Here is a 20281-nt window from a genome sequence, read left to right as displayed (position 1 = left end):
TTCACAAAATCTTACAATTTCAAAAGTCCTACATTTTAATTTAAAACTTATTCACTTACAATTAAGCCAATTTATCTTCATTCCAGTGACTGTGAAGCCAAACAAAATCTATGGGAAAAAATGTTTTAGTGAGACGCTACATTCATACAATTTTATTAATTTTATTTTTTCCTTCACAAAATTTTCCTTTTCTATAAATTTCCCATGCACCACAACATTCTTGTGCCTGTCCTCTGAGCTCTGCTCTGTTTTCCTTTATCCTTAATCTATCTTGCCTGAAACTGGAAAGAATACTCTGTTGAGGCCCAAATCAGGGCTTAATAGAGAGGAAAAGTTTAATTCATATATCTTTTTACAATTTTATTTCCTTAACTGTAAAGGAAAAATATATTTAATATATATCAGGACAGAGCATACAGCATGGTAATAGCCTCTGTACTAGGTCAGCTCAGATGAGTTTCATCCAAGGCTTAAACTGTTTAAGGGCAGGAATGCTCTGCAGAGGGATCTGGGCAGGCTGGACTGATGGGCTGAGGCCAATTGTATGAGGTTCCCCAAGGAGAATTGCCAGGTCCTGCACTTGGGTCACAGCAACCCCAGGCAGCGCTACAGGCTTGGGGCAGAGTGGCTGGGAAGCTGCCTGGCAGAAAAGGACCTGGGAGTGTTGGTCAACAGCCGGCTGAACATGAGCCAGCAGTGTGCCCAGGTGGCTGAGGAGGCCAACAGCGTCCTGGCTTGTATCAGAAACAGCGTGGCCAGCAGGACAAGGGCAGTGATTGTACCCCTGGACTCGGCACTGCTGAGGCCTCACCTCGAATACTGTGTTCAGTTTTGGGGCCGTCGCTACAAGACAGATGTTGAGGTGCTGCAGCGTGTCCAGAGAAGGGCAATGAAGCTGGTGAGGGGTCTGGAGCACGAGTCTTATGAGGAGCAGCTGAGGGAGCTGGGGCTGTTTAGCCTGGATAAAAAGAGTCTCAGGAAGGACATTATTGTTCTTGACAAGTACCTGAAAGGAGGATGTAGGCAGGTGGGGGTAGGTCTCTTCTAGATAGGCAATAAGACAAGAGGAAATGGCTTCAAGTATCACCAGGGGAGGTTTAGATTGAACATCAGGAAAAAATTCTTCACCGAAAAGGTTGTCAAGGGCTGGAACAGGCTGCTCAGGGAGGTGGTTGAATCCCTGTCCCTGGAGGTATTTAAAAGATGTGTAGATGTGGCACTTAGGAACATGGTCTAGTGGTGGAGTTGACAGTCCTGGGTTACTGGTTGGACTTGATTGTCTTAAAGGTCTTTTCCAACCTAAAGGATTCTATGATTCTTTCATGAATATCTCATGTGGCATTTGAACTGAGCTCAGGCTGCATTTATATTGACCATATGCAGAAGTAAAATGTAGGATGAGATGAATCATTCTCTAGGTTTAGTCACTTTGCTCACGTGGGGCTTAATAAAGGCTTAATCACTTAAAATGGATGCAGAACCCTACATTGTGGACCTCAGCAATTTAGGTGAGAAGCCATTCCCCTTAGGAAAATTCTTTCTTACTAATTAAGCAGACAGCTACTGCTTAGAGGAGCTATTTATTTGTATTACTGATTTTATTTTAAAAACAGGTTAAATAAACTCCAGAATAGATGAGCCTTGAAACAACGTGGTTTTTTTTCCCCCCCAATTCATTTTTACAGTTATAATACATATTTGGAAGCTGTCTGGTCTATCAAAAAAAAAAAAAAAAAAAGGAAAACATTACTCCTGATAGACACAGAATTTTACTAAAGAACTCTTTTTCATTCTCTATAAATATGTTTAAACTTCCTAGTGTCCTTTGATAATGCAGGCTCATTTGTATTTTGTTCTGTGCTGCTGCAAAAGCAGCAGACAGCAAACCACTCAGATAAGAGAGGGATTTCAGCTAGCAATATGGACACATTAGAAATTTTTTTAGATTCTAAATGGATAATTTTCAAAAAGTTCTTCCAAAGTTTACTGCATAGCATATCATTATTTTCAGTTTTTCATTTCTGCACAGCTTGTTCTGCAAATGTCAATAGAAAACATAGAAGTTTGTACTCGTCCCAAAGTCTTGATTACATGGATATTGGCAAATAATTTTTAATAGATTTTTCAGTGTATTTCTTGTCTGCTTTTTACCTTCCGAAAGTCTGAATGCTTTTCTAAAGATAATGGGTACACTACATAGAGGACCAAGGCTGTGTCTCAAAGCAAAAAACAATTACCATTAAATGTAATAATTAAGAAATAATACAGGTATATGTAACACAAAAGCCGAGATACCAATAGGACAGTGAAATTCTGCTAGGTGAAACATTTTCTGAAAGATAGCTGAGAGGTGTGTGCAGACATAAAGAGTTGTTTATTTCCCAAAGGTATGGCAAATACAGAGTCAATTGTTTTACAGGTGCTAAAGCTTCCTTGGTCTGAATGGAGATAAACATTTCTGCTGGGTTCTACAGATTCAAAGGGAGGATATTCACTCCACTCATACCAGAAATATGCATCCAGCGCCTGCTTGAGCTCAAGGTATACATTTGATGAGCATAGGGCAAGCAGCTGCATTTGAGTCTCTGCTGGAAGATGAGAGCAGACGTTTCTTGTCACCTTTGCAGAAGTTCTTGGGCATAAATTATTCTACCTCAGAGAAGAAAATCATATTAAAGAGTACTCAGACAGCATGATCTTTGGATACTGAAGAGATAAGAATTATGTGGATTCTGAATGCATAGTTATAAAAAATAATTTAAGTCTGGTCACCACTTTAAAGGTTTCTTCATTGCTAGGGAACACATTTATGCCTCTTTTTCAGAGAATGAGAGTAAACCAGTTATTCCCAATTAAATACTGAGATGGAAACTACTCGATTAAATCAAATGACATTTTGAAAGTTGGAGGTGTAAGGTCTCCAGCAAGCACTAAGTTAATATAGAGGACTAAAACTGTTGGGTTATGTGAGAAAATTCATCTCCCTACCCCCAAAAGAGCTCAGAATGACAGTGGCAGGAGGGGGATCCCAAATAATACCCTGCTTGGCTACTCCAAGGTGCCTCACAGGTGGCCATCAGCTCATCAAAAGCCCATCTGCAGAAATAAGAGGAGCAAACGGGAACCCCAGCTAAGGACTCCTGAGGAAAAAACACCTTGCACAGGCCCCTCCCAGAGCTGTCCCAGCAGAACCTCAGCCCCATTGTCCAGGCATGTCTATCGTGAAGAGTTATTGGGGACAACTTTCGGATAACCATTCAGGCTAGTAGGCTTGCTGCCTAGGGTTGTGGGACACATTATGGGATACAGGTGAAGAGCAATTCAGCATGGCACAGGACTCATTATGGGATATTTAGATGAGGAAAGAATGGAGGCAGAGGGGGGAAGAAGTGTGCAAGGGAGGGGTTTAGGTGATTTTGGGAGGAACAGATATGAGAAATAGAGCGTTAAGGGGCTAAAAAGAGCTGGTTGCATTCAAATAGCTAGCTAGTCCATACACTGTCTGGCTCTGTTCTGCTCCTGACCAGCACAATGTGTCTTATCTTCTTACTAAATTCCTTTCTAACTCTTTCCTGGGTGAGGGTTCTCCACTATGACTGGGGGGAAAGGAGGGGGTATGGGAGTGTGAGTGCAGCTACTGGAGTGAGACCAGGAGCCATAGATGCCCATACATCTGTGGCGCAGCAGCTGGAGCAAGTGCAGGTGTGCAAGGGAGCATGGGGTCACTACAGAGGATCAAACTGTATGATCTTCTATATGACTCTTATATGACTCTTCTGTACTAGCAGATGTTCCACAGCTGCTGCTGGTCTGTATTGCTTCTTTAAAAGAGAAGGTAAATTTACATCCAAGTAAAACTCAGAATAAAAAAATACACTATGCAGATAAATCAGAAAAAAAGACAAACAAAACCAGAGATAAAGAAAAAGAGTCTGGAACCAGTCTGTGATGCTCTTTCACTCAACTCTGACTTGTATGTTCTTATTTTCTACGTAGAATTTTTTTCTTGCTTTTACATTTGTCAAAAATGACAGATGATGCAGAATGTCAGGTCTCCGTAATCCCCTTTGTTGTGATATCTCTTGTAGCTTACACAAAATTGTTTTGTGGAGAAATGCTAGAAGAAAAATATTCCGCACACATCTGTGGAAAAAAACCTGCCAAACAGTATTTCAGCTTTCCATTACTGAGTTACTGAAGAAATTCTGAGCAAAAAGAGACAATTACAATTCTAAAGATACACAAGTTTTTCAAAACTCCAAAGGACTTGCCTGTATGAGGAAAAAAGTGTGTTTCAATACTAAAGATATCCTTCCCCCCAACCCTGCTCCCCCCAGTACAGACGTTGTCTAAATCATCTACAAGCTTTACTGTGCTGATTTTTGGTCAGAATTAGGCAAGTCTTATTTTGGTGAATAAGAGTCCCAGAGATAAATCTTGGACACTAGAATTTTATTTTATTTTCTCCTTGATAGTTCTTTTCTTTGCCATGTTCTGGGTCGTTCCAACACATTTCCCCCAAGATAATGCTTGAACAATTTGTAGGACGCCTCATGAGATGCAACATATATTCACGTAGGTTACAATGTTAGAACATCATTCAGAGGCAAAAAGATGTATTATGGCCTTCACTTTGGTTTTTTTTAACACTTTGAGTTGAAAATTCACAACAGTAGTAACTACACATTGTATTCATAGGAGTAACACACAGATCCTTGAGAGATGCAGGGCACAGAGCTGTTATGTGGGCACAGGGAGCATCCTCTAGAGTAAGCTTACTTTCATCAGCATGGATGCAAGCCAGTTGATGCCTTTTAGCCTCAGGACCTGTGTTATGATCCCTCTGTCACCTAGCAGCTACACTGATACTCGTAATCACTGTCAGGGCAGAGATTCTTAGCCTCCTATGCACAGACATTGCACACAGGAAGCACAGTCCTAGGTGGGTACGAATAGTAAACCCATGCTAAGCCTCATGCAGTCAGCTAAATCCTCTTTTACTTTTTTTTCCCTGCTCAATAACAAAGTTGAAAATTTATCTCTTTGGGGAGTCTTTCACGGAATTCCTGCTCTATGAATTGGCAGGAATGTATTACAAAGAGAAACTGAAGAGTCTGCTGTCACCTGTCTCAGACAATATAGCTTTTTTGTGTGGTGTTAGAAAGAATTTATATTCAGCTAAATGAAAATAATGAATGAACTGAAGAGGTCATTCAGCTGCAGGGCTGCTGAAGATTGTTTCAGTTATAATAAAATGATGAACTCCATGCCTTTTGGTTTACTTACAAACTTTTTCCGAGCACAAGAGTAATAGGAGATAGTAGTGTCAGTTCCCTGGCTGCAGAAGTAACTCTACTAAAATATGCAGCCTCAGTGTGCTGCCTTTTTTTAGTGGAGCAATAGAAATAAATCTCCTGCTTTCAATAAGAAATAGTACTTACCCAAGTGAACTTATCACATGGAAGAAACAAGATTGGCATGGGAAAAATACAAGCCCTGTTTTACAGGTAGAAAATCCAGAATAAGTGATTTTTTCCCTATCTATATACCATGTCTAAAGACAGAAATCTCGTTTGCTCCAATCTGCAGATTCATCTGTTGTCTCCTTAGACAGAAATGTATAGGATTTTTTCTATACGTTGTTTTATCTAATTCTTCTGATTTGGCCCAGAGATTACAGGAACTGTATGAAGATAGGCCTTTCCATCATTCCACAGTACTTCCAAAAACTCCTTATGGAGCAGTACATCTCCAGCATATGTTTCATACACCAGACAGAACGTCATAGGTACTGTTTAGCCAGGATAATCTCTGAGCAATTTAGAAAATTGGAAAATACACATTGGAGTGTATTTAGGATTTTGAAAAATGGCACTGCAATCCCAACTAAAACTCTACAAAATGACCATTCCGGAGAATAATGACTCTATATCAGCTAGAGCTAAGAGTATAATTTATCAACATTAGCCTTGATGGGGCATCCAGTGTGGTGTGATTGATTTAAATGTGTAGATTTTTAACGTTTTGAACAGGTGGCTAACTTATAACAACAGTTTAAACTTTTATAGCATCTTATCATGCTGAGGCAGCTCATGGTGTTTTACAATGACATTAAAATTAAAATTTAATCTATCCTGCAGAGTTAATAATTAGCTAATGTCAGTTAAAAGTCAATGAAAACAAATCAGTCTTAAATGTAGGCTTAAAAAAGAAGAAAATAGGGATCTCCTGATGTCAAGAGGCAATGAGTTCTTCCAAGCAGATGCATAGCAATGGAAAGAGCAAGCACCTTAAGTGATGGGTCAGTGGTGGTTAAAATTTTCAAATATGAGTTTTGATCATGGCTGCTACGTCTGGTTATGGCTTCATTCAGTTTTTGATTTATAAGGCACTATAACAGTCCTTGCAGATGAGGTCAAGAAGTAGGTGTCCTCTCCTTCAGCAGATGACTGCAGACACTGAGATTCCACTTTTCTCTGTAGCCCAAGGAGTTCTGCATTTGTTTCTGCAAAGTAGCACAGTGCCAAAATGAAAAGATTCCTCAGCATCTCACAGCCACATATGCATGTGGATTTGAATCACTTCATTCTGAATCCCGTTTAAATAGTAGGAACAACATCCCATGACCTCTGTGTTTTACAAGAAAGAGGTACCTTTTATTTTGAAAGGAGAGACACAGGTGCATTAGTGCAGGAGAGGTTTGTAAGTTGTAAACCTGGTCTGACAAAAATGCAGGATTTAAGTCTTGACCTTCTCTGTTATAGAAACCTTGCACAGCATGCTGTCTGTTGTGAATCCCATTTAATCCTCCTTGTGCATTGTATGGCGTCAAGGTATTTAACTAAGAGCTCTGGATTGTACTTGAGAAATTAGTTCTGTTTCTTCTCTGAACTATTCATTGGTAATGCTCATCATTTTCCATGAACTACTGAAAGATGCTAGGAAACTACTTCAGTTTAGATCCCGAAGTCTGACATGGCTAAAGAAAGAGCATATGTGTTCTGAGACTCAGTGTTGCAAGGTCTTCTTGCAATCTAGCCTTCAAGTCGACAGCCTTTCTGTTTTCCACCTGAAAAAAAAGAGGAATGAGAGTGTTTTAATTCCTCATTGGTCTGATTTTTCCTTTCATCAGAACAACTGTGTGGTACTTGCATGAAGCCAGTTTAGGCTTTGACCTTTAGGCTTGGTCAAAACTGCAAGGAAATGTGAAATTGTAGCACATTATTTTGCATTTGGTATCTTAATACAACTAACAGCTGTGTTGAAAGATGACAGTGTGGGTACTCTCATGTATGTTCCCAGAACATCTGGGGAGCTTGATTTTATTACTTGTTATCTGTGCAAGCCCGATTAAGCCATCATAGGTGTGCTACAGATCTGTCAAGTCTCATACTTTGTGGGTGAAATTTGCATGCTCATGCTTTCATGTTCTTCTGTGGCTCTGACTATAGCTTCACATGGATAGCACTGTAAAGTACGTCCCACTACCAGATGTTGCTGATCACTGAGCAAAACAGGGGCAGCAGATAAATGAGGATGTTGCCAGCTCATGGAAATGCATGTTTAAAACACCCCATGTTCCCCTGCTGCAGGTTACTTCCATGCTGCCTTCTTCTTTCAAATCACAGAATCTTTTAGGTTAGAAAAAACCTTTGAGATCATAAAGTCCAACCATTAACCCAGGACTGCCAAGTCCGTCACTAAACCATGTTGATAAGCATCACGCCTATGCATTTTTTTAATAACTCCAGGGATGGTGATTCCACCATGTCCCTGGTGACTCGGACCAGTACTGTTTCAAGCAATGTACAAAAAAGAAAGCTAGGAAAGTGTCCATATTTGCACAGTCTAAAATTACACCATGATTTATCACAAAGGTGTACATTAGACAAAAAACATCTAATTAATAAAGAGGTGTTTTCTGTTTCTTTAGTAAAGTTGCAAATATATGAGAATCTCATGGGTTAGTGCGTGTATTAGCGGGAAAAATATGGAAAAGTATGTGCAGAAGAAATGTAGCTTTCTGGTTCTTGTCAAGCTGCCAATATGGACATTAGTCTTGTAAAGTTTGAGCACCCTGTAGGTTTTTTATATGTCATCCTAAGTACCTAGTTAGTGTTATAAAAATAGACTGGTAATAAGTGCTATTAGGTCAAGAAAAAGATCATACCTCTGAAGGGCCTAATGGAAAGATCTTGACAATAGGAGGTAGCTATGCAAGGGAAGTATCAAAGAAGATACAAGAATGCATAATTAAGGGGTGACAGAGGTCAGCCATTAACACTTGGACATATGTATTTCCTTCCTCAGGACAGGATAGTAGAATCAGAAGAGGATTGAAGTTCAGATCTGACAGAGAAAGAAGTCAAAGATACTGTTCATTTGTACGATGCTTTTAAAATTATTTTAATATGCATGCTATGCATTTTATTCAAATTTTTGTCTTTTATTAGTGAACTAAAAAGATACAAATATGCTTTTATGACTAAAGTATATAAGGTATAAATCAGGTTTCTATGTACATGGTAATTACAAAGACAAAATAAGAGTTAACACGTTAAACTCCTGAAGTACTATTTGCAGGTACTTGTAGTTTGAAAAGATACGTACAGCAGGATAGTTTGGTATAAATTAAAATGCTTATTAAATGTCAGTAGTTCTAATAAGTGATTGATATCTAATTAATGTGTCATATGTGATAATTTTAAAATGTTAATTAATGCCTAAAGACTTAATAAGTGCTGCTTGACCTATTAATTATATTAGACAAAAACTTACAGTAATTGTTTCCTAAATGAAATGCTTAAATAAAGTGTTTAAAGTGTTACCATATGATGCTGACATGGTGGCAGGCTGATTTTGTATAAGGCTGTGATTCAGGGATAAACTTTGAACTTCTGCTTCACACATTTATGTAGAACAGAGCTGCACTGTTTTCAGTTTCATTGAAAGATTTACTGGCTTCTTCATTCTTTTCGAAGTGAGAAATTAATATTGCAGGCTAGACCCTGCTGTAATTTAGACAGGTGCTGCAAAAGTGTTTCCTCGTGTGCCTATCAGTGCAGATCGGTCTTCAGCAGTGCTCAGTGTGCTGTCTGAGTTGTGGTTATCTCCTGAGCAGGCTGGCAGTGACGATACATTCTGGGGTCCATCCTCATCTCAGAGAGAGCCCAACTCTAAGAGAGATGCAACCATTAAGCAAGGAGATGGAGACAACATGTGGTCCAGTGATTAGTCATTATAAAGGATGGAGGGCTGCTTCACAGATTTCTAGTGTGGCTGGGACAAAGCCATGCGGCTTTTGTGAAGATGCTATGCCCTAGCCTTCCTTTATCCCCTCTGTAACAGAAGAATAGCATTTTCTTCCCATATCAGTGTTTTGAAATTAGAATCATTAAACATTGTAAGGTGTTGTTCATATGCTCTTATAGCTGGGAGCCAGAAAAGACATCAGAGTTTCTTTATAATTACAGTGGAATAAAGTGATTACTGTTTTCAGAGTATTCATGGGAAGTTCATGACTCTTCTCAGAATTACCTATACAATATTTATATATGTGTAAACATTATAATCACTTGATTAAAAAATAATATGATCTGTGTCTAAAATATATATGTAATTTACTTAATGAATAACTTATGAACATTTTTCTCTTCATATCTAAAGTTTAAAAGAAAAAATTCCTAATGTAAAATTTATCTTAAAACTATTTTATCTGTATTTTTTATTTTAACATTCTAATTGAAAGCAATTTTATTAAAACAGTTCCTGTCTTTTTGAGGACTAGATTTTACATGTGTTTGTTTCATAGAATCATAGAACGATTTGGGTTTGAAGGGATCTTAAAGATCGTCCAGTTGCAACCACCCTGCCATGGAGAGGCACACCTTCCACTAAACCAGGCTGCTCAAAGCCCCATCCAACTTGGCCTTGTTTGATCAGTTGATACTGTAAATTAAATAATATTTCCAGTTAGCGTCTGGAAAATATTCGCATACATGCATACTTCGCTGCTATATCTGATGTTCAAGATAAATTCCACAATATTAACTGCTTCTTTTACAGTTCCTCTCCTAGCATGTGTATTTTCTAACTCCAATTCATGTGTATGTTTTGATGGAGCCATTTCAATTATCTCTTTACAAAGGTTCTACATTCTTGCTCAAGGAGCATTTGGTAGGAAAATACTCAGATAAGTTACCAGGGATAGTTTATCTTCCTTAATAGTTAAGCTCAAAGATGAGCAGTTTTCTGTATAGATGCAATCCTTCATTCTTTTGGGGGTGTACTGATAAGAAAAGCAGACCCTCTGGAGCTAGTACTTCTGATTTGCATATGTAGATACCATGTAGTTAGTATCAATGATAGCAAACTGGGCCAAACCCGTGGTATCATCTAGAATGCTAATTTTCCACCTTCTGTAGCACAGCATGACATACATCTTGGTGGGGGGTGGAGGGTGGGAGAGTGGGGGGAGGTATTTACAAAATAGTTTTTCTAAGTGTAAGAAAGATCATAATTTGCCTTACTATGATACTGCAAGATAGATTCTTATGATCATAGCCCTTTGGAAAAATTCTGTTTCCTAGAGTGCTATTCTGTATTGGCTTTCACACAAATTTCCCTATAATTGCCTACAATTTCCTTATAATTATCCTTGATATACTAACCTTTAGTATTCAGAATACTTGATTGCCAAATACAATATTGTAAACAGAGGGAGGGAAGGAGGGAGGGAAGGAGGGAGGAAAAAGGTAAACTGTAGTCTTTCCAGCCAAAAATTAGTACAACCGAAGTCCGATCACATGTAAAACCTGTGTAATGGACTAGAAGCAGGCTCATGAGTAAAGTTATCTGTGTTAAAAACTAACAGCTCTGAACAATTTTGCATTCCTTAAGTCATTAGATAATCAGCTTTTTAGAGAACACAATGGAATTAATTCCTGGCAGAGATGTGTATAATGATCAGAACTGCAATCACAGCAAACTGTAGATTTCTCACCTGGATTTGTATCCTTAGAGTTACAACCTTGTGTCATTGAGAGAAATGTGGAGCTGTCAGTGATTTGCATGGCAAAGTGCTTCCATCGGGAATCTTAAGTAGGGCCATCAGCATCTACAACAGTTACTAAAAGCAGAAAACAACCTGCCAGGTCAATAAAAAAAAAAAAAAACAAAAAAACCCCAAACACCTGTGCATTTAAGGTAAGAATGATTTTGATTTTGAGGTTCCTGGTGGACCTTGAGTTGCACAATTTTGAATGAGGGTTAATTCCGTTTAAATCCCTGGGTTTATTCTGGATAGATTTGGTGTAAATTAGGTGAGAACTAGGACCCCAAACAAGTATTCTCTATGATGATATGGATTTAAAGAGGGTTTTCTTAAGCTCCCTGCTTAATGAGTTGATGATAGACTTCTTTAGCAGGTGGAAGAGAATGGAAAACTAATGTGGTCTGTGAGAGGAAAAGAAAGACCAAGGACAGTGTTTCTCTTACAGCTAACTGGAAAGCAAAAGATCAAAGAAGTAATCAAGCTTATGTTTCTGCACCGTATAGTTCAGTACAACCTGGAACTCACAAATGCTGGATGCAGACATGCAATGCAACCACTTTGCAAGGAAAACCTGCCCCCACCCCCGAGGTCTTTGTACTACTGGGCGTAGATGTCTGGGGTAACCTGTGTACCTTCACAGTGTGTTCCAGAAGGCAGCAGCCACACTGGCTGGGGTACGAGTCAGACTCACAGGAGACTACGCAGGCACAGTAGGGCCAGGATAACACAAACTGGCTTGTGTCTTGAGGAAGGAAAGGAAATACTTTAGGATTTATGAATATTAAAATCTTTAAAGAGATTCTGAAATGCAAATTGAAGTAGCATAAGACAGTGGGCAAAGGAAAAATGGCATTGTCAGAATGGGTAATCTTTTCCTTCTCCCTTCCTTATTTTTTGTAGGGCAAGCTGACAGTGTGGCCTAAACTTCCCAATTACCAAACTCTGATTTAATTAAACAAGAATGTGCACAAAGTTTATGTCAAGCTGACCCACCCTCTCAAGTCGTTAATGCTCAAGTACCCACCACCTCAAGTCGTCCAAACTGATGACTGAAAGGACTTCTAATCAAGGGAGTCAGCCTTGGGAAACAACAGAAAATGATAAGAACACCATTATGTGAATTACGCAGAAAGAAGTCTCCAAGTGAAAAAGTTCTGCCTGCAAGAGGAGACAAGCTGATAAGGTGTTGCAATCACTAATTTGCACTAGAAGGGAGAAACTTGTAACCAATCCTGTGCATGAATTAAAATGAATATGTAAGGTACTGTGAATGTGCAAGTACTCTACTGTATATAATGTGTACCCCTAAATAGCTTGGTGTGTGTGTTAGGAGACAAGACCCCCCATGCACCCAGCACTGCAATAAATCATTGTCGGCTTTCTAAACCATCATTTGGTTTGGAGTTTTCCTGGTTATGATTTTCGGTAACAACAGCAATATCCTCCTCCCTTGACAACCCAAAAGCATGTTTAACAGCTGTACTTCTGATTCAAGTTTGGGCCCATAAGTGTATTTTAAGAAGTGAAGTAGTTTAATTTAAATGCTAATGTGCAACTTTAAATAACATGCATTTTTGCTCATGACTGCCATAAATAATAATTATTGGTACGTTTTCATTGTTCTTAGTGGGATGCTGAGGTTAAAATAGACTTTCAGAGTGACCATGTTGATAAGATTACTGCTCAGTGATTTTGCTGATGATTGTTTTGGTGTTCATCATTTTTCAAGTGTGTTAGATAACAAAGCTGGTCTGCAGGCTTTGTGTGTATAGTGGATACATGTGCAGTTATTTGAAAATAGGTCAAACTATGCTCAGTTTATGGCTTACAAATAGTGAAAGGGCAAAAAGCCATTGTGATAGTTCCCATTTCAACTATGAAGCCTATTTAATAGTTACTGTAGGTACAACAATTTAAAGATGGGTTAGTTAGTAAGCTCAGCAAATCTGGGATAACTTGAGCTATTAGCATCAGGCAGATGAGGCCATAATACTGACTGTTGGCAGGCAAGAGGAAAACATAATCCTTAGGAAGTAATAATGCAAAAATATCTCTATGCTTCCTTTGGAAGTCAGGGCCTCGCCTCCTCATGTCCTTTTTGGGGAAAATAAAAGAATTTGGGGGTTATAGCAGAGATGCAAATATTTTCTAAACGGTAGGACTAAAGAAATTTGAAGCAGAACTGATTGAAAACCAGTGGAATAAGTGTATGTATTAAGACAGTTAATTAAGACAGATGTATTATTTGATAAGGTAAGCACAAAATGAACAGCAAAGTAGAAGCCTCTACCAGCAAAATGAGTAAGCAAAAGGCAGTCATCATACAATAGACAGTCAGGTTTCTTTGATCATAGTGGTTGATCTAGTGCTTGTAACTGATAACTGTATAATTAACAGTGACTAGGTTAAGTAAATATGTTTTGTTTTGTTTTGTTTTGCGTTGGCGTTGTTTTTTTTTTTTTTTTGTATTTTGAATTCATATGCCTCTTTTCTGTTTTTTGATTGAGTTTAAACCCTGAGTTTGAAACCTGCTTCTCCATACAAACACCAGGGATGTGGTATAGAAATATCTCTGTGCTCTTCTCACTAAACTGCTTAGAGCAATGTACATAGATAGTATGAGCACAGACAGAAATACAAAAAGCAGTAGTAGCTACTCTTGTACATAAGGTGGCCAAACTGTATCTGCATGTATGTATTGTCTATGCTGTAGAAAGCATATGACAAATAATGGATTCATGAGACACATGAAAATTTTAAACCTCCTTCACCAACTTACAGACCCTAGAAGTAAAACAATGTAAGATGTCATGAAAAGGAGTTTGCTTCTTGGAGTTCTAGAAGAGGTTAAAATACACAATATAAAATGAAATACCTTTTTCCTGAAATATTGTGTACAGTCCTATTTTGCAATCCTAAAGGATTCAGATAAAATTTGGTGGCCAAATTTACCAAAGAGTATATTAATGAGGCATTATCTCCTGTTCTGGAATCTTAAAAATATTACTGTTTTTTGAAACATCCTTTTACTAAGAGTTATCTTTATTCCTTCAATACTTGTACCTGAGTACTATTTCTAAAAACTTTTAGTATAATGGGAGAAGTACAAGCACCTTAAGTAATAGCATTTACTGGAGAAACAGTAATTTTTCAACATCAGATTTAACTTGCATAAAACATTGAGATTATGGGAAAGAGACAGAGGGAAGGAATGAGGAGATTAAGGCAACCACAGACATTGTAATCAAAATATATAATGAATTTTAAAACTTTATGTGATAATTGTTTCCTTTGCAGGTCTATCCCCTCATACAATATGTTCTTGAACATGACACGTGACTGATTCTAACCTACATGGAAATCATGCAGGTCATTGCCTCACATATATAGAAACCGACCAGCATCTAATACAATTTCAGAATCAGAAAACCTGCTTCTGTGCACCTGTTTTTACTTCATATTCCTGGCCCACCTGCAGTTCACCAGATGTTCTGGTATTTCATTGCTTGCCTGTCTCTACGTGTACTTTATTGTGTTTATGAAAGAAAATGCCTCAGATAAAGTTATTGGAGATGTTTATTTATTTCCCTGCTGAGTGACAAGCCAGACAAGAGATTCGCAACAGATTTTCATCATACCCCTTCCTACAAGTAATAATAAAGAAAAACTTCATGTTAATAAGGGAATAAATGAGTCAACTGATATGGAGAAATAGTGTGAAATGGGGACAATGGACACCGACTGTGATTGTATATGTCTGCTCAAGGAATGTGGGTATGGTGACTGGTCATGGGTGCGGTGTCTGGTCACATAGGCACACAGCTCTGAGGAGACAACTACAGTTTTTGAGGAGACGCCTGCTCCTCTTCCTCTAACAAAGGGGAGACGGGGAGACGCCTGCCCTTCTTTCTCTAACAAAAGGGGCTATTTAAAAGAGAATGAGAGAAGATGAGAGACATTCAAATGCTATCTAGAGGGTGGGAGTGCTAAGTCTCCTTGCTGGAGAAGATTGGATGGTCACAAGGACATGAATCACCTTTCCTTGCTGAAGAAGATCAGATGGTCACAAGAACATGAATCACCTACAAACCTGCAAGACCACCACATTCCAGGAAACGGACTGATAAGCTAATTAAGGACTGATAAGCTAATTAACATACGAAGCGGGGTTTAGGTAACAAATATGTATAGGCACTAATTGAATATTCATTTGTTTCATTGTATAAATGTGGGATGGTTCGTCACTTCGGGTATGCACGCTTGTGGAGGAGCGATCCCCCGTGCATCTGCGCGCAATAAACATACCTACTTTATAACTTTCGAGTTATAGAGTCTAATTCCGCACGTCACAACGTTGTGTCCAATATAATATAAAATCTTACTAGTGTCCTGTGGCTTCCCAAAATTTACATTTGATTGCCTTTACGTAAAACAAGAAATCAATAACCAAGCAAATAAAATTGATATAGAAGCTTACAATTTGAAACCGTGAAAAGAGTTATATTCCTGGAAAAGCAGAAAAATGCTCAATGAGACCCTATATGAAAACGGAACTGGAAAAACAAAGAAAAAAAAAAAGGGAAAAAGAAAAAAGACTTTGCTATGCCTTAGGGTGCTAGAAAATGTATGATGAACTGGTTATATCAATATGCCTGTGATTTTCTAAGGAGTTTAGGGTTTCTCTTTCAAAAAACCTTCTAGCTAGTAATTTTAATTTAGATTGCTACCTTAAAGGGAATGTTATAAATAATTACAGATCACAGTTAGATCGCAGATAAGTGCTGTACTACTAGGCACAAATATTTTGAATAAAAAAGTACTAGGTTTTTAAGGCAGTAAGTTGCAGATTTTTGGTTACTTGCATTGTAAACATGCTGGATCACTGTGTCCTGACAAAATAGACTGAAACAGTATTTTACTTGTGTTCATCTCTTGCTAGCTGCTATCCTTCCATGAAAAAGTACAGAAGAAACAAGTCTGACTTGTGTTTATATATGCTTTCCTTCTAAATGTTCCTTGGTCTGTTTCCAATGTGTGTTGACAAAGAAATTCTCAAGGAGTCTGTTTACATTTTTGAGATTTACATCTGCTCAGTAATTACAAAATATGCTTACTGCATAACAACTGTATCACAGAGATGAAGACTTTCTAAACAAAACAAGTTATGTCAATGCATTGATGCATACCATGGGTTACTGTTAGCACTACCATACTAATCAGGGTCACATGTATTTATATATCATAAGACACAAAAGTTCAGCAAAAATGTGTAAGATATATGTGGCTCTACTTAAGACTTGTATTGTTGAAAATATCAGAAAAAATCCTATAGCAGCTCTGGTTCCTGAGTTTGTTTAAAAATTGACCCAAAAGCCCCATGTAATGTAATAAATAATCCTCCATCCCATACTCATTATGCATATTTGCTGCCATGTCCAGCCCAAGGCAAAAGGCAGACAATGCCTTTTGCAGATCTCTCAGAAAGCTTTGCCCACTTATTCAAGAAGTCTGAGTGTTTTCGTCCTACTGTCAGTTGTTGTTGTTGCTAAGAACTAATAGATTTATTTACTGGATACTGTGTATTTCATATCTGACAAAGGTACCTAAGTGTCTGTTGCCAATTTGTTTTGTCACTGTTTCTGTATCATCATGCTGTTTCTGTCAGCATGCTGACAAGGAAAATAATGTCTGATTTATTGCAAAACAGAAATCACAGAAACAATCACCCTAGTCTGTATGTGGTAGAAGCACAAAAGAAAAACAAGGCACTGTCACTGTTGGCAGTAGTTTGTGGAGTATCTACAGGTGCCATTCACCAGTCTCTGAAGTTAGTTCTTTTTTTTTTTTTTTTTTTTTTTTTTTAATTCCCCTTAAACTGTCTTAATAGTCCAGATATTCAGGTTGGAAGTTTCAAAGTTTATTGAGAAAGTCCTGCTGTAACAGGTGCTTTCTTCAGTCACCCTTTCCTCGTTGCTGCCATTCCTCAACTTGAGGGATCAAGGAAAATAGACCCAGACACTGGGTCTTCAGGTGCTTTCCTAAGGCCTTTGTGAAGCCATGGCCACTAGTGGACTCAGAGACTCAAGGCTTCTTCCTGCCAGGATGCTGGAGCCGAGCTGGGTGTGCCTGCAGACCTGGGTCTCTCCATCCTAGGCTGACAGGCATGACTGCTGATTTCCCATTTGCAGGTTTGGCCAGTAGCAAGGCTGAGTGTGCAACCCTGAGAAGTGTGCATGCATACGATACAGAGGTCAGTTACGCAGACTGCCACATGGTAGGCCACATACAGGGCACTGCCTTCAACAACATCCACATATACTAATCAAGCATAAAATTCACATAAAAGTATGGGCAGACATGTCCCCTCCTCCTCTGGGGCTGGCAGAGGCAGAAGGTCCCCAGTGCAGCACACACACCACACTCTCCAGGTTCACAAGCACACACACACTCACAGATCCCTGAGCAGTGGTACAGCCCCTCTGCCCGCCCAGCACCCCTGCCTGGATCCCAGCCACCCTTATCTACCCCACAGGTCCCTGGCCCACGGGCTGCTCCCACTGGATGCTTGCTGCAAGCACACAACACTCACACACTCATCCTACAGACACTCCAGAGTCACAGGTCCCCCCGAATATCAGCATGAACCCTCCACCTGCCTGATAGAAGGAACCTGCACTCCCTTATAAAGATTTTAAACCTTTCCAGAAGCATGTTTTCCTCCTTCTCACTGACTATTCCAGCTTGAAATTTCCTAGTAAATTACATATACACATCCATGGACATCAACTTAAATTCATTAGGGCAAAATATAAATACACTGAGACCCCTACACAGCTACTGACCCTTATAGCTCTCTCATGCAGAGACTTACAGTCTGGTCCCTCCAGCCACTGGCATACAGAGCTGTGAGCCCAGTCACCCATGGCTCTATACTCTATACTCTAGCACCTAGTCCTTGCAACACTCATACATGGAATAGAGCATGAAATTACACAGAAAATGGTGAAGAAAGGACTTAAGAAGACAGAATGCATTGATCAGGCAGAGGGCTCAAGGCAGATAAGAGTGAGTACTGGCCAGTGTCTGTTTACATACTAACAAACCTTTTATTCTTCCTCCTGTTCCCCCTGCCTTTTCCCTCCCTGAAGCTTCCCTTTTCCTCACCTATATCCCTTCCCCTATACATTCCTTAATGGTTTTGCGCTGTCCCCCATGTCCCCCTGAAATATCTGTAAAGATCATGTTTATCTTGTTTCTCCTTATCAGTTACAAAGCCCTGGTTGTCCCTCTTCAAAGCTGTACCCATACTTTCTTAGTGACCCATCCTTTAGTGCTTGAGGGGTTTTGATAGGCTTTATTGTCTCCTTTAGTGTTTTGCTTATCACGTTTGTGTCTCTGTGTGTTTGTTTACCACTTTGTTACTATTCCCTTTAACCTGAAAAGCTTCTTCATCTCATGACCTTCATGAACCTGTATTGGGTTTGCGTGGCAAGGTTTTGGTAGCAGGGGGCTGCAGGGGTGGCTTCTGTGAGAAGTTTCCTTGTGTCCGGCAGAGCCAGTGCCAGCCGGCTCCAAGGTGGACCCACCGCTGGCCAAGGCTGAGCCTGTCAGCAATGGGACAACATATTTCATAAGAGGGGAAGAAAACCTCAGCAACTGCAGCTGGAGAGAGGAGTGAGAGCACATGAGAGGCCCATCCCCGCAGCCGCCGTGGCAGCGCAGGAGGGGCAGGGGGCTCCAGGCCCGGAGCCCGCGGTGAAGCCCACGCTGAGGCAGGCTGTCCCCCTCAGCCCGGGGAGGCCCACGGAGGAGCAGATCCCCACCGGCAGCCCCTGGAGGCCCCACGCCGGAGCAGGTGGGTGCCCGAGGGAGGCTGTGACCCGTGGGCAGCCCACGCCGGAGCAGCTCCTGGCAGGGCCTGTGGCCCCGCGGGGAGAGGAGCCCGGGCTGGGGCAGGTTTGCTGGCGGGGCTGGGGACCCCGGGGGGACCCGGGCTGGAGCCGGCTGTGCCTGAAGGACGGCACCCGTGGGGGGACCCGGCTGGGGCAGTCCATGAAGAACTGCAGCCTGTGGGAAGGGCTCACTTTGTTACCATGTAGTTTGGACTGTTTCAGCTTTGTAATTATATTTCTTATGTATGCTGCTTTAGCTTTGTAACTATATTGTTTGTTTCAGTGTAATTACTATGGAGAGGCTGCTGACCAACCCTGGTTACGTAAGAGTCATTTAAAACTTATGATCACTGAGGAGACTGTACAGTAGCTGAAGAGACTGTTGTATAGGTAACTAATGAAACAAACGTGGACTCTTCTTGGGCTCTCCATATAAGGGAGGCAAATTATGGTTTTTCGTGTCTCTCATCCTTCCATCACACAGCACTGTGAAGAGCCTGGCTTTGTCTTCTCAACAATCTCTACCCACGGGTACTGGGGTGAAGCTGTTAGGTCTGCTCCAAAGCCATCTTCTCCAGGCTGAACAAGTCTTCTTCCTTTGGCCTGTCTCATTGGGAAGTGCTCCAGCCCCTAAGCATTGTGGTCCTGCTCTGCTGAATTTGTTCCAGTTTATTAGTGCCTTTTTTGTATTGGAGGGCCAAAGCTGCAGCATTCTAGATGTGGTCTAATGAGTACCAAGTGCAGCAGGATGACTGTTTCCCTTATTCTGCTGGCTGTACTCCTGTTAACACAGCTGAGGATTTTTTTCACTAGGACACACTGCTGGCTGATGTTCTTTTCAGCAGAGTCCATTTCAGCACAGCTGCTCCACAGTAAAACAGTCCCCAGCCTGTATTGCTGCAAGGCTTATTACTCTCCTAATACATGACATAGCATTTGTTTTGTTTAATGTCAAGAGATTCCAGCCAACCCAGTCCTCTCTTTAGTCTGTCTAGCTCCTTTCAAATGGCCGTTCTGCTCTCAAATACATCGTCTTGTCCTCCACAGTCTGGTGTCAAACTTGATGAGACCACTATGTTTTCTTTTCTTCTTTTTTCTCCAGCAAAGGTGGTACATACAAGAGGTCTTGAGATAGGCCACTGCAGGACTCCACTCGTTACTGGCCTCCAGGAACAGTGCAGCCCTTTAATCTCTACATTCTAAACCTACCCATCTAATCATTTTTTTACTCACCTAGTTGAAGACCCATACAAATTATAAAGTCTCATATTGGATACATGGGAAAATAGTGTTTAAACTCTTCCAAAGTACAGACAAACAACATCCACTGCTTTCC

At 40.1% G+C, this 20281-nt stretch overlaps 1 long non-coding RNA gene across 1 annotated transcript in view; it reads left to right on the top strand.

The window, feature by feature from the left end:
• Positions 1-14745, top strand: part of LOC308059127 — a 63019-nt gene extending 48274 nt beyond the window's left edge. The window contains exons 2-3 of the long non-coding RNA XR_013926141.1: positions 2420-11205; positions 11954-14745. This is a non-coding gene — a long non-coding RNA (uncharacterized lncRNA). The remainder of the gene's footprint in view (positions 1-2419; positions 11206-11953) is intronic.
• Positions 14746-20281: the final 5536 nt, after the last annotated feature.

The sequence above is a fragment of the Falco punctatus genome (genome assembly GCF_963210335.1).
Source record: "Falco punctatus genome assembly, chromosome: 2".
In the NCBI taxonomy this organism is placed as follows: Eukaryota; Metazoa; Chordata; class Aves; order Falconiformes; family Falconidae; genus Falco; species Falco punctatus.
Note: the sequence above shows the minus strand (reverse complement) of the source record. Positions and strands in the feature narration are given on the sequence as shown.